Source organism: Aegilops tauschii, chromosome 3, assembly GCF_002575655.3.
Source record: "Aegilops tauschii subsp. strangulata cultivar AL8/78 chromosome 3, Aet v6.0, whole genome shotgun sequence".
NCBI lineage: Eukaryota > Viridiplantae > Streptophyta > Magnoliopsida > Poales > Poaceae > Aegilops > Aegilops tauschii.
Genome location: NC_053037.3, coordinates 558,390,320 through 558,403,966, shown reverse-complemented (window position 1 = coordinate 558,403,966; position 13,647 = coordinate 558,390,320).

Genomic DNA, 13,647 nt, shown 5'->3' with positions numbered 1-13,647 from the left:
GGTCCTGCGCTGAACGGCCGTCCGCTATGGGCGTGGGTCCGGCCGTAACTGACATGCATGGCAAAATAATCTATACACACGACTGTACCTGCAGCGGCCCATATCACGATGCGGAGGTACGTCCATCGATTCCAAGAGCAGGCGAGCTCGTCCGCTCCTATGCATTTTCGGCCTTTATATAATTACTTTGCAGTATTGTAAGATAAATTTATGTTTAGTCATTAGTTGCTGAAATGCCTATCATATCCTTGAGTGTTACGCTGATGATTGCAGTTCAAATCACATATATTTTCCTTTCGCTGCTTGATGAATTCCTTAAATGGAAATTCTCTTGATGAACTTTGAATCCGAGTAGTATCTAAGGTCATTGTTCTTCTCTATTGGTCATGTGCATAAATTGTGTTTCAAATGTAGCCTTGTGTGCCTATCTGAAGTATATATCTTTTCATTTCAGCACCGAATGCATAACAGCAGGAAATCGTCGCAATAGTTTTGTCATTTCTGGAAGAGCCCTGCTGTGCTTAGCTAGTTCAGTTGTAAACTCGAAAAAATAGCCGGAACCTATTATGTTTCTTGTCAGGTTTTAAGTCTTGTCATGTCTTAGTTCGTTCTGCTTGGTCTGACAAGGAATTGATTTTACTCATGATGATTTCTAGAAAGTATATTTTCTTCCGCGTGAACTGTGTTATGGTAATATTCAGTACTGGACCGCGGTTCTCTTGACAACGTGCCACGTAACAGTTGAAAATGGGAGAGAACTAAATGGAAGCTGAGACCAAACCGGCTTAATGTGTAACTCCATTGACACTTTTGCACTAGAGGATAAATAAATACCAAACCAGCTTAATGTGTAACTCCATTGGCACTTTTCTGTATGTCTACGCACGTCGCGGTTCACCATTGGAATTGTCATTGGTTTCTGACTTACTATGCTCGCAGGTACTGGCGCTGGTGATGGACATGGTGGAGATGAGGTGCTGAACAATACTATATGAGATGGTTGTCTGATGAGACATGTTAGTATGATGCGATGACTGATAAGGTGACGTAACATTATCGCCTGGAGGTGTCCATGGGGATATCTATAGTATTTTAGTATTTATTGGTGCATGGGCTTTGACTGATGATTATTTGTTATGAAAGTATGAACTCCCTTTGTAAGTCGTAAGGAATCCACTACTGTGCCTAAGTAATTGAGAAAAGTAATTCAGAATCCTAGTCAGTACAGTTTCCGTTAGCACACTATAGTACGTTATAACTGATATTCAGTCTGAGTCGGATGTTGCTTTTGTTTTATATCCAGTCAATTTCTCAACTTGATCACGAGTAGATGTTGAGTTTGCTGGTGGTGTGGCCAGTGAGGATCCATTCCCATCTGAAAATTGATCCGTTGTGGTATGTACTCCAAGTGTGAAGTACACTTGCAGGAATGAACTGTTTGAATTGTTAGCTCCCATTATTACTTCGGTAACCTCCGTAGAGACAGTAAGAAAATGGGCAGTTTGGCACCATGAGTCTGTCCCTTGTACTGCTTTCAGTGGTTCGTTTGCTTATGTACAGTCGACGAATTGGTGGGTTGCTCATGCTAGTTTCAGAGGCTAGTTTCTCTATCTGCCTACTTACTAGTAGCATGTAGCAGTGATGGTCTGGCTTCTATTGTAGACTGAACCTATATATGTAGATGGCCTCGTGCGAGTGATCTGATCTGGTTCATCTTGCGCTTCTTCCTGTCCACAAGATGACGATGTATACTGCTGCTGCAGATGTTTGGACTGTAGAATACACGCTGCTGCTATGAGCGGCAATGGCCACCAATGGCGGCGGTCCGTATATATATACTGCTGGTGCAGATGTCCTGGCTGGTCTCGTTTTTTTAGGAGACTGGGACAAGGTGATGGAGGGAGGTCCGTGGACTTTTGGTGGCCGTCCTGTTTTGATGGTGCCGTATGATGGTTTCTCAAAGCCATCGACGATAGATCTGAGTCACTTCAAAATCTGGATACAGATCCATGATGCACTGGATGATTTTGCCCCCTTGTGAAATCATTGGCAAGCAAGGTTGGTGAGTTCTATTGTTTGTAAGACCGTGGAATTCATTTTTTTTTTTCAACCTGGTGAAGTCATACTAGGCATTGGAAATCAGCTCAAAAACCATGCCTTGGTTGTGAAGGAGAAGAAACGGAAGATTCTTAGAAGTTTTTGAACGTCTCCCAGATCGGTGCGCTGTTTATGGTATGATTGGGCACCTTTACACAGAACATGGCGATGGAGTACGTCCCTCCTCGGCTCTAATCTTTAAAGATTAGCATGCAACTTGGAGTCTGGGTGGGGTGGCCATGATGCAAACCGAAGCGCGGCGGGAGATGAAGAACGTCGTGGTGCATCAATGGAATTTTTTTAATTTTTACTTTAGAAAAGAAGGATTACTCCGGTCTCTGCATCAGAGTGATGCATGCAGACCTTTTATTAAACAAAGTATTCGAAAAGTCTATGATTCAAAGCAAGCTCGCTCGGAGCTGAAAAAGTGCAAAATGAAGTAAAATATGCCATAGCCGGTGTAAACAGGACTAGATGACTAAACACATATTCTATTACTGGACCGCCATCCAAACCGGTTCATCGATATCCCAAGCTATCATCTTTCATCGGGTAGATCCAGTAACCAAAGGCTCCCTAGTTTCCACAGGAGTGACTAACGGCCACGTATAGATCCAAACATTGCATCAATGATTTTTTTAGAAAAGGAGGATTACCCCGGGCCTCTGCATCATGCATCAGTGATGCATGCAGTCTTTTTATTAAACAGAGTATCTGAAAAGTCTATGATTCTAAACAAGCTCGCTCTGAGCTGAAAAAGTGAAAAACGAAGTAAAATATGCCACAACCGGGCAAAAACATGACTAGATGACTAAACACCTATTCTACTACTGGACTGTCATCCAAACCGGTTGTACACATCCCGAGCTACCATCTTCCATCGGGTTGACCCAGTAACCAAAGGCTCCCTGGCTTCCACAGGAGTGAGTAACGAACACGTACGGATCCAAGCAGTGACCCTATAGATAACCTGCAAAAAATGTATACGAGTTTGTCTGTTAAAAACTATATCATTTCTACAGTTCCATATAGCCCAAAGTAATGTACATACTCCTATCCGAATACGTCTCGCAATATTTGTCTCTACTCCATTTAGTCACATCCCAAATAATGTGTGAATACTATTTGGAGGGGTGATATTAAAGGCTATATGAACTGAACACCATCATAGTTTGGCCAGCGGCAGACTAAGGCATAGCCTAGTGGTGGGAAGGGGCTGATGCCTTTCCACCCACCCAGGTTCAAGGCATGGTACTTGCAATTTGGGTTTGTTGCACCAATTATACTGTAGGGGTTCCCTTACAGTCCTTCTGTAAAAAAATAGTTTGGCCAGCGGACAATCGAGAAAGAGGTGTTTGATGGTTTCATCTTGATCACAAAAGCTACACCTTTGACTACCCTCCCAATTACGGTTTGCCAAGTTATCCTTAGTCAGAACCACCTCCTTGTGAACAAACCACATGAAGACTTTGATTCTTAACGGGACCTTGTCCTTTCAAATATGTATTGATTTGGGAATCAGACTAGAATCAATTAGGTCCAAGTACATAGATTTCACCGGGAAGATGCCATTCATAGTTAATCCCCAGTGAATACTATCAGCTTCATCAAAGAGGTGAACACCCATCAACCCACGCGTCCCATCGATCTCCTACCAAAGATCTCTGGAATTGGATATTTAAAGGGTTGGACTGTAATATTGTAGCAACATAAGCCTCCTTTACGCTGTACGATGTTATAGAGAGACGGATATTGTGTGGCTAAGGGCGTCTCCCCTAACCATGTATCCTCTCAGAATCTCGTCGGGTTACCGTTTCCAATAATGAATTTAGTTCTATGAAAGAAGGTTACTTTCGTTCTCATCAACCCCTTCCAAAGAGGTGAATCATTGAGTCTAACGGTAACCTAGGCCAAGGTCTTAGATTGTAGATACTTATTACGTAAAATTTGTACCCACGTGCCTTCGATCTCAATAGAAGAAAGTCTGTACAGCCATTTACTGAGCAGACATCTATTCTTTCCATCAATGGATAAGGGTAATGAACAGAAGGATATGAATATTGAACCAGGCAAGGCCAGCCATCAACAGACACACGCCCCTGCTACGAGCGACAATGACCACTAATGCGAGCAGCGATGTCGATACTATGAGGGCTCACAATGGTGTTGTGAGGCTGATGTCAAAGTGTGAAAGCGACAGAGGCTGCAAGGTGGGAGGCGACGATTGTTACCTCTTGAGCATGCGTTGGTTTTCCCTTGAAGAGGAAAGGGTGGTGCAGCAAAGTAGCGTAAGTATTTCCCTCAGTTTTTGAGAACCAAGGTATCAATCCAGTAGGAGGCCACACGCAAGTCCCTCATACCTACACAAACAAATAAGAACCTTGCAACCAACGTGATAAAGGGGTTGTCAAGCCCTTCACGGCCACTTGCAAAAGTAAGATCTGATAGAGATGATAAGATAATATTTTTTGGTATTTTTATGATAAAGATTGAAAGTAACGATTGCAAAGTAAAAATAGATTGGAAACTTATATGATGGAAAATAGACCCGGGGGCCATAGGTTTCACTAGTGGCTTCTCTCAAGATAGCATAAGTATTACAGTGGGTGAACAAATTACTGTCGAGCAATTGATAGAAAAGTGCATAGTTATGAGAATATCTAGGCATGATCATGTATATAGGCATCATGTCCGCGACAAGTAGACCGAAACGATTCTGCATCTACTACTATTACTCCACACATCGACCGCTATCCAGCATGCATCTAGAGTATTAAGTTCATTAGCACAGAGTAACACATTAGGCAAGATGACATGATGTAGAGGGATAAACTCAAGCAATATTATATAAACCCCATCTTTTATCCTTGATGGCAACAATAGAATACGTGTCGTTTCCCCTTCTGTCACTGGGATCGAGCAACGCAAGATTGAACCCAAAGCTAAGCACTTCTCCCATTGCAAGAAAGATCAATCTAGTAGGCCAAACCAAACTGATAATTCGAAGAGACTTGCAAAGATAACAAATCATACATAAAAGAATTCAGAGGAGATTCAAATATTGTTCATAGATAATCTTGATCAACAACCCACAATTCATCGGATCTTGACAAACACACCACAAAAAGAGTTACATCGAATAGATCTCCAAGAAGATCGAGGAGAACTTTGTATTGAGATCCAAAGAGAGAGAAGAAGCCATCTAGCTAATAACTATGGACCCGAAGGTCTGTGGTAAACTACTCACACATCATCGGAGAGGCTATGGTGTTGATGTAGAAGCCCTCCGTGATCGATTCCCCCTCCGGCGGAGCGCCGGAAAAGGCCCCAAGATGGGATCTCACGGGTACAGAAGGTTGCGGCGGTGGAAATAGGGTTTCGTGGTGCTCCTGGTTGGTTTCAGGGTATATGGGTATATATAGGAGGAAGAAGTAGGTCGGTTGAGCTGCGAGGGGCCCACGAGGGTGGGGGCGCGCCCAGGGGGGCAGGCGCGCCTCCCTGCCTCGTGGCCTCCTCGTTGATTTCTTGACGTCCACTCCAAGTCCTCTGGATCACGTTTGTTCCAAAAATCACTCTCCCGAAGGTTTCATTCCGTTTGGACTCCGTTTGATATTCCTTTTCTGCGAAATGCTGAAACAGGCATAAAAAACAGCAATTTGCACTGGGCCTTGGGTTAGTAGGTTAGTCCCACAAATAATATAAAAGTGTATAATAAAGCCCATTAAACATCCAAAACAGATAATATAATAGCATGGAACAATAAAAAATTATAGATACGTTGGAGACGTATCAAGCATCCCCAAGCTTAATTCCTGTTCGTCCTCGAGTAGGTAAATGATAAAAACAGAATTTTTGATGTGGAATGCTACCTAGCATATTCTTCAATGTAATTTTCTTTATTGTGGCATGAATGTTCATATCCGAAAGATTCAAGATAAAAGTTTAATATTGACTTAAAAATAATAATACTTCAAGCATACTAACTAAGCAATCATGTCTTCTCAAAATAACATGGCCAAAGAAAGTTCATCCCTACAAAATCATATAGTTTGGTCATGCTCCATTTTCGTCACACAAGAATGCTCTCATCATGCACAACCCCGATGACGAGCCAAGCAATTGTTTCATACTTTAGTAATCTCAAACTTTTTTCAACTTCCACGCAATACATGAGCGTGAGCCATGGGTATAGCACTATGGGTGGAATAGAATATAATGATGGGGGTTATGTGGAGAAGACAAAAAAGGAGAAAGTCTCACATTGACGCGGCTAATCAACGGGCTAGGGAGATGCCCATCAATTGATGTCAATGTAGAGTAGGGATTGCCATGCAACGGATGCACTAGAGCTATAAATGTATGAAAGCTCAACAAAAGAAACTAAGTGGGTGTGCATCCAACTTGCTTGCTCACGAAGACCTAGGGCATTTGAGGAAGCCCACTGTTGAAATATACAAGCCAAGTTCTATAATGAAAAATTCCCACTAGTATATGAAAGTGACAAAACAAGAGACTCTCTATCATAAAGATCATGGTGCTACTTTGAAGCACAAGTGTGGAAAAAGGATAGTAGCATTGTCCCCTTTTTTCCTCTTTTTTTTTTCTTTTTTTGGGACTTCCCTTTTTTTATTTGGCCTTTCTCTTTTTTTGGGACAATGCTCTATTAATGATGATCATCACACTTCTATTTATTTACAACTCAATGATTACAACTCGATACTAGAATAAAATATGACTCTATGTGAATGCCTCCGGCGGTGTACCGGGATGGGCAATGAATCAAGAGTGATATGTATGAAATAATATGCATGGTGGCTTTGCCACAAATATGATGTCAACTACATGATCATGCAAGGCAATATGACAATGATGAAGCGCGTCATAATAAACGGAACGGTGGAAAGTTGCATGGCAATATATCTCGGAATGACTATGGAAATGCCATAATAGGTAGGTATGGTGGCTGTTTTGAGGAAGATATAAGGAGGTTTATGTATGATAGAGCGTATCGTATCACGGGGTTTGGATGCACCTGCGAAGTTTGCACCAACTCTCAAGGTGAGAAAGGGCAATGCACGGTACCGAATAGGCTAGCAATGATGGAAGGTTGAGAGTGCGTATAATCCATGGACTCAACATTAGTCATAAAGAACTCACATACTTATTGCAAAAATCTACAAGTCATCAAAAACCAAGCACTACGCGCATGCTCCTAGGGGGATAGATTGGTAGGAAAAGACCATCGCTCGTCCCCGACCGCCACTCATAAGGATGACAATCAAAGAACACATCATGTTTCAAATTTGTTGCACAACGTTTACCATACGTGCATTCTACGGGACTTGCAAACTTCAACACAAGTATTTCTCAAATTCACAACTACTCAACTAGCACAACTTTAATATCACTATCTCCATATCTCAAAACTATCATCAAGTATCAAACTTCTCTTAGTATTCAACGCACTTAATAGAAAGTTTTTATTATATCCATCTTGGATGCCTATCATATTAGGACTAATTTTATAGCCAAAGCAAATTACCATGATGTTCTAAAGGACTCTCAAAATAACACTCCCTCCGTTCCAAATTAGTTGATTTGAATTTATCTAAATATAGATGTATCTATACTTGTTTAGTGTCTAGATACATCCGTGTCTAGATAAATATGGGTCAAGTAATTTGGAACGGAGGGAGTACAAGTGAAGCATGAGAGATCAATAATTTCTATAATATAAAACCACCACCGTGCTCTAAAAGATATAAGTGAAGCACTAGAGCGAAATTATCTAGCTCAAAAGATATAAGTGAAGCACATAGAGTATTCTAATAAATTCCGATTAATTTGTGTCTCTCCCTAAAGGTGTGTACAGCAAGGATGATTGTAATGAACTAAAAAGCAAAGACTCAAATCACACAAGACGCTCCAAGCAAAACACATATCATGTGGTGAATAAAAATATAGCTCCAAGTAAAGTTACCGATGGACGAAGACAAAAGAGGGGATGCTTTCCGGGGCATCCCCAAGCTTAGGCTTTTTGGTTGTCCTTTGATTTTACCTTGGGGTGCCTTGGGCATCCCCAAGCTTAGGCTTTTGCCACTCCTTGTTCCATAATCCATCAAATCTTTACCCAAAACTTGAAAACTTCACAACACAAAACTTAACAGAAAATCTCATGAGCTCCGTAAGCGAAACAAAACAAAACAACACTTCAAGGTACTGTAATGAACTCATTATTTATTTATATTGGTGTTAAAACTACTGTATTCCAACTTATCTATGGTTCATAACCTCCGATACTTAGCCATAGATTCATCAAAATAAGCAAACAACACACGAAAAACAGAACAGTCTGTAGTAATCTGTATCAAACGCATACTTATGGAACTCCAAAAATTGTAAAATAAATTGCTGGACGTGAGTAATTTATCTATTAATCATCTTCAAAAAGAATCAACTAAATAGCACTCTCCAGTAAAAAGTTGTAGCTAATCTCGTGAGCGCTAAAGTTTCTGTTTTTTACAGCAAGATCAAAAAGACTTCACCCAAGTCTTCCCAAAGGTTCTACTTGGCACAAACACTAATTAAAACATGAAAAAATATCTAACCAGAGGCTAGATGAAAGGTTTATTACTAAACAGAACCAAAAATCAATAAACAAAAATAAAATTGGGTTGCCTCCCAACAAGCGCTATCGTTTAACGCCCCTAGCTAGGCATTGAGATTTCGATGATGCTCACATGAAAGACAAGAATTGAAGCGCAAAGAGAGCATCATGAAACACGTGAAAAACATATCTAAGTATAGCATACTTCCTATTCATAGGCATCTTATAGGCAAACAAATTATCATAGCAAGCAAAAACTAGCATATGCAAGGAAGTGGAAAGAAACAATAGCAATCTCAGCATAACGAGAGGTAATTTTGTAACATGAAAGTTTCTACAACCATATTTTCCTATCTCATAATAATTACATGTGGGATCATAAGAAAATTCAATAAAATAGCTATCACATAAAATATTTTCAACACGATCCACATGCATGCAAAGTTGACACTCTTCCAAAATAGTGGGATTAACATTAACTAAAGTCATGACCTCTCCAAACCCACTTTTATCAAAAATACCATAACATTGAACATTCCCCAAATATGTGGGATCTAAAGTTGACACTCTTCCAAACCCACTTTCAATATTATTGCAAACACTATTATCAATCTCATATTCATCATGGGGCTTAAATAAATTTTCAAGATCATAAGAAGAATCACCCCAATCATGATCATTGCAACAAGTAGTAGACATATCAAAACTAGCATCCCCAAGCTTAGGGTTTTGCATATTATTAGCACAATTGGTATCAAGAGAATTTATAATAACATCATTGCAATCATGCTTTTCATCGAAGGAACTATCAAATATGGGCACAATAGCAACGATCTCATGTTTAACATAAGGAACTATAGCAAATTCGCCTTCAAAAATATTGGCGTCATGGCCACAAGAATAGCAAGCATCATGTTCATCAAGGGAAATTTCAATCAAATCATCGGAATCATCATTATCTATAGATTCATGCATATCATTATTTTCTTCCAAAGCAACGGTCATTCTTTCAATAAATTCTTTGACATAGACATTATGAGCATAGTTTTCATAGCAATATTTAAGTATGTCGGAATTTTCAGATTTGTGGAAAGTAATATCATACTTTTCAATCAAAGAAGCAATTTCATGAGCACCCTTAAAAACAACAAATTCTTCAATTTGTTCGATATCATAGTAACTATAAACACCCTTTCCATAAGAAGATAAGATTTCATTATCATTAAACTCACATAGGTAGGGAAGGTGTTTTTAGGGTTCTTAGAGCAACAAGTAAAATCATAAATTTCACAAAGATTCCAAGCATAGCATAGCAAACTATTTATTTGATACCATAAGAGCTCCCCCTTTTCAGACAAACGATGATGCACAAAATGATCATGCTCATGTAAAGATTTCCCATCAACTAGGCTAGTTGGGGTTTCAGCACGAGCGCATAAGGATCGAAGATGATCCAAGTAGAACACTTTAAGTGGATCCATATCAATAGATTTTTAGCAAGAAAAGATGCAAGCAAATAGAAAGCACTTGGAAACACAAGCAAAAAGACATACGGGAAGAAGGCGAAGAAAAAGGCAAAGGTGAAGTGGGGGAGAGGAAAACGAGAGGCAAATGGCAAATAATGTAATGCGAGGGATAAGAGTTTGTGATGGGTACTTGGTATGTCTTGATTTGAGCGTAGATCTCCCCGGCAACGGCGTCAGAAATCCTTCTTGCTACCTCTTGAACATGCGTTGGTTTTCCCTTGAAGAGGAAAGGGTGATGCAACAAAGTAGCATAAGTATTTCCCTCAGTTTTTGAGAACCAAGGTATCAATCCAGTAGGAGGCCACACGCAAGTCCCTCGTACCTACACAAACAAATAAGAACCTTGTAACCAACGCGATAAAGGGGTTGTCAAGCCCTTCACGGCCACTTGCAAAAGTGAGATCCGATAGAGATGATAAGATAATATTTTTGGTATTTTTGTGATAAAGATTGAAAGTAAAGATTGCAAAGTAAAAATAGATTGGAAACTTATATGATGGAAAATAGACCCGGGGGCCATAGGTTTCACTAGTGGCTTCTCTCAAGATAGCATAAGTATTACGGTGGGTGAACAAATTACTGTCGAGCAATTGATAGAAAAGTGCATAGTTATGAGAATATCTAGGCATGATCATGTATATAGGCATCACGTCCGCGACAAGTAGACCGAAACGATTCTGCATCTACTACTATTACTCCACACATCGACCGCTATCCAGCATGCATCTAGAGTATTAAGTTCATAAGAATAGAGTAACGCATTAGGCAAGATGACATGATGTAGAGGGATAAACTCAAGCAATATGTTATAAACCCCATCTTTTATCCTCGATGGCAACAATAGAATATGTGTCGTTTCCCCTTCTGTCACTGGGATCGAGCAATGCAAGATTGAACCCAAAGCTAAGTACTTCTCCCATTGCAAGAAAGATCAATCTAGTAGGCCAAACCAAACTGATAATTCGAAGAGACTTGCAAAGATAACAAATCATACATAAAAGAATTCAGAGGAGATTCAAATATTGTTCATAGATAATCTTGATCATAAACCCACAATTCATCGGATCTCGACAAACACACCGCAAAAAGAGTTACATCGAATAGATCTCCAAGAAGATCGAGGAGAACTTTGTATTGAGATCCAAAGAGAGAGAAGAAGCCATCTAGCTAATAACTATGGACCCGAAGGTCTGTGGTAAACTACTCACACATCATCGGAGAGGCTATGGTGTTGATGTAGAAGCCCTCCATGATCGATTCCCCCTTCGGCGGAGCGCCGGAAAAGGCCCCAAGATGGGATCTCACGGGTACAGAAGGTTGCGGTAGTGGAAATAGGGTTTCGTGGTGCTCCTGGTTGGCTTCGGGGTATATGGGTATATATAGGAGGAAGAAGTAGGTCGGTGGAGCTGCGAGGGGCCCACGAGGGTGGGGGGCGCGCCCAGGGGGGCAGGTGCGCCTCCCTGCCTCGTGGCCTCCTTGTTGCTTTCTTGACATCCACTCCAAGTCCTCTGGATCACGTTTGTTCCAAAAATCACTTTCCCGAAGGTTTCATTCCGTTTGATATTCCTTTTCCGCGAAACACTGAAATAGGCAAAAAACAGCAATTTGCACTGGGCCTTGGGTTAGTAGGTTAGTCCCAAAAATAATATAAAAGTGTATAATAAAGCCCATTAAACATCCAAAACAGATAATATAATAGCATGGAACAATAAAAAATTATAGATACGTTGGAGATGTATCAACGGTGCTACCTATCGTGAGGTCGGAGGGCATCCGCTGCAAGGCCAACACCTGGCACGTTCCGCTTCTGTAAGGCCGGGCTCGATGGCCATGGCCACACGTCAAGTGGCACTGCTGTGGGCGCTGGGGCGGCGGTATGGTGAGTACCGGCAGCATGCTGCGAGTCAATGGGGATGATGTCAACAATGCGAGAGCAGTGAGGGAGATTATTTTTTCCATTTGCTTTTTATTTTTAGCGGGAGATGCGAGCTGGTCGAAGGAACACACACAGGGGAGTTGCCACGGCTTGTGTTGAGGAGAGCCTGAGGCGACCGATCCGTTGTTTGGATCGGGTGTCCGACCCGTGCGCCACATCCGACATACCCATTCACCAATTCCCCGGACCATCCCCTCGCCCATGAGCACAACTCGCCGCCTAGACTACTCTCCCAAACTACCAAATCAACCATTGAGAGGAGCTGCATTGCCAAGCCCCACCATGAGCATGAGCGGGGAGATGTCCCCCCGCTCCTTCCCTCCCCCACCAGGTCGCTGCCGCACCTCTCTGCCGCCTGCCTCTCTGCCAGACGACGACATGCTCTGGAGATTCTCCTCCGCCTCCCCCGGGCCTCCCTCGTCTGCAAGTGTTGGCACAGCCTCATCGTCGATGACCATCACTCCTGTCCGTTTCCTCCAATGCTGGATCGACCAGATCACACCCCCGCGCTCGCTTCTCCATGCCTCCCAACAAGGACAACCGCATCATAGACTGCCGCCATGGGAGTAAAATGCACATAACCACCACTTTACTATCATAGTTTTGGGAAAACCACCACTTTACAAAACATGACACTTTGCATCGCACCGAAATTTTGACAGTGGTAAAAAACACTGATAGAAAATGCAAAGCGCTTTGATGTCGTCACTAATCGACCGGGCCCGTCTGTCAGGCTGAATTGGATGCCACGTAGGAAAAAAACTGCCATATCTTCTTCTTCCTCCTCCTCCTATCTCGTTAAGGCATTTTGTCAAACACCTCGTGTGCAAGTGGGGTGGAGTCAAACACAACGCAAGTCCCGATCCAAATCGAGCTAGCCGACGGAGATTCATGCGGCAGGGTCAGCAAGTGGGTAGCAGCGGCGGCCGGGTCGAAGCCCTAGACCCTCAGCTCGTCGCGCCCGCTCTACTGAGCCATGTGGTGTTGTTGGTCCTGGCTCACGACTAGCCACCATGAGCTCGCAACCGTAACTAGCCACCGTGAAGCTCGCGACCGTGACGACGACGACAACACCACCCACCGGTTATGGAGCACTCCAGCATGTGTGTAGCAGCGAGCAGGGCAACGGGAGACACACGAGAGCGACAGAACCTCGGAACCTGGACGCTGATGGCCAGATGCGAGGTCACGAAGCTTCAATCTTCTCACCGTCTATTGCAAGCTAGCTAGCTTGTCTGCGAGGAAAACAACACAACCGGATGTAAGAGCATCTCCAACAGACGCGCGGTTGTGCGATGCGCTATATATTTTTTATAGTGCCGAAATAGCGTTTTGGCGTGCTGGGCAGGTGTTTTTCTTTATCAGAAGCACAAAAACACGACGCCCGATCCGGCGGTCTTACCTGCAGCAGCCGAGATTTTACAGCGCGTATGAGCGGGCGCACCAAATAAGCAGCGTGCGATGCTGTTTTCCTCCGCACG